Raw genomic sequence first — 2,858 nt, forward strand, 5'->3', positions numbered from 1 at the left:
GAATGACAAAATGTCAATCATAAACTAGTAAATACATTCTGAAAGAATACACAAAATTGATTATTGAACTAATAATATACCAACTAATTACATTGTATGATTGTGATTCATTGAATAATAACAATATTCTGAAAGAATAACAAGTGTAATTCTTAAAAAATAACAACATTCTTAAACAGTGAGTGTGATCATTCTTTAATTCATTCTTCAAGTCTTTCCCATTAGGTCTTCAATCCATTCTTCAAGCCAATTCTATCACAAATTCATTGTCACATATTTTGTAATGATACACTTGTAACAACTGCACATTAAACATATAACTAATTAACTACAATTCTATCAGAATACAACAATAATATTATTACAGAACAAACTATTCTTGCAGAATGGTTTTGAATATTCTTAAAAAATTTGGATTATCAAGAATATACCCAAGGAACAAAACATTTGAAATATAAATGTAGGAAAAGATCATGTTAACACAAAGATGTATTTTGAATGAATAACTACAAAGATGTATTTTATATCATATGTATACCATTCTTCTAACCATCGGTGGTTAATAAGCTTTATCCTCTTCATTTTCTTTGCAAGCAGGCACTTCTCCCTTATAAAATTGAAAATTAACAGTTTACACTTCCAACCATAACAGTATAGAACAGGACATACAAATTACATAAACAAGTGACAAGGATGAACCAGCTATGCCATCGAATTAACAAGTTTTTATTTCTTATAATTTACAAAAATAACAATTAAGTGCATAAGCCAAAACTGGCTATGAGCAATCATATTTCTGCCTTCATATCATATTATGTATAACTTCTTTTTTCCTTCAGATTAATAAAATATGCCTTTGTAATGATAAATTATGAAATAGAACCCATGGCTCTAGAATTTCAAATTAGCTCAAACAGAAAAAGGAATAAGAAAATTACCAAGTGAATAATGACTACCCAAAAATCAAGAATGATATAAATGCATCGACAATTAAAGGTTGTCCTGACCTCACCGATGATGCCATTGGGTATGGTTTCCAAACGAGATTGACGAGAAGGTCTCATGGATTCTCATGGTAGGTGGTTTAAAAATTCAAGAATGACGATTGTATAGCAGAAGGAATGACAGTGGAGGCAAGTTCGTTTGCAATTTCTATCTTGAACACCACCGATCGATTCTTCTAGGTCTACCATTTATTTTGTGGGTTTGATTGTTGTTCTGGGAGAAGAAGAAAGTGGCGATGGCAACCTCAGAGAAGGAGGGTCGCGCTGATGAAGGGCTGCAATCGATGGTGGGAAGTCGTTGATTTTCTTCTCTTTAGTGGTGATGTTCCAGGCAGGAAACGAAGGTGAATGCTGCCGGCAATTGTGATGAACTGGTTATGGGTTTCGGCAAAAGGGGTCGATGATATATAGTATTTTAAAACTGATTTTACTAAATTAAAGGGATATTAAATGGTTTAAATATTTACTATAATTAGATATAACCAAGATTACTATCATACCCTTATATTAATTAATAATGATTTAATTTTTCTTAATTTCTGATTGGTGCATTTAGGCACACAATATTTGTTGGAAACATTTCAACCTATATGCGTGGACGTATTGTTGTAAGGTTGAATGTATTCACATTGCTAAACAACTTATTCTCTTAGTATTTCTCATAGAATAACATAATCCACGCATATGTACAATAATTAGTTAAAATACTTGAACCTAGCTCTCTCTCTCACTCTGTGTGTGTGTGTGTGTATATATATATATATATATATATATATATATATATATATATATCTTTACTATCTTATAAAAGAAATCTCACTATTTCTATAAATAGATTGAATATAATAATATTATTTGTTTAAGATGTCCAAATCATTAAGCTAATTTGTGACTGGGATGCCGAGGATCATTGAACTTTTCAATGACATGTTTAAATCTCGATATGCTCCTCAAGTTTGTGACTAGGATGCCGAGGATCACAAAGCGGGTGTGAATAACCATGCAAATGTACATGATGCCCTCAATGTTACAGTTTGACATGCCGGTTAACCACACACGCTCCATCGAACTATGACAAACACCGAGTCACCCTTTGTCACCTTTGCTTAGAGCCCAATTAGTGTGCCGGTTAACAACACATGCTCCACTAACGTCTTAGCAACGATACAAAGTGTAATTTTATGGAATTGCATCAATTCACTTTTGCCTAAAGTAACTAAGATTGAGAATTTTGTAAAAACATTTAGTTACTTTATTAATTCATTATACATTTAATGAGGAAATGGTTGCCCTATCCTACCCGTTCGGCTAACGACCCTCCACCAATCAAGGAAGCGGTGGGTGAAAGTGGACACCCATTAAACGACCATTTTATAGGTCATAACCTTATACCCCCTTTATAGACCGGATTCATGAATGAGGCCTACTAACGGTAAAACTAGCATTTAAGTTATATATATATATATATATATATATATATATATATATATATATATATATATATATATATATATATATATATATTAATCTTATAATAAATAAAGTATAAGGTTGAATTTTAAACTTGTAAAATTCTAGCGTTTGAAATTTAAATAATTCAAATTAAACTTTTAATTAAAATTTAAATTTCAAAACTTGAGGGCAAGTTTTGAACTTTTCAAAACACAGAGTATCAAATAGAAAATAATTTAAATTAAACATTTAATTTAATGATTATGTAAATTTGACCTATTCCATTTTAATCACAAGATAATTCATCAAATAATTCAAATAATCAAATTTTATAATATAAGGAATTTATTATTCAATTAATTGGTAATTATCTTTTGTTTTGGTAAGGATAATCACATAATA

The sequence above is a fragment of the Lactuca sativa genome, chromosome 1, assembly GCF_002870075.4.
Source record: "Lactuca sativa cultivar Salinas chromosome 1, Lsat_Salinas_v11, whole genome shotgun sequence".
Taxonomy (NCBI): domain Eukaryota; kingdom Viridiplantae; phylum Streptophyta; class Magnoliopsida; order Asterales; family Asteraceae; genus Lactuca; species Lactuca sativa.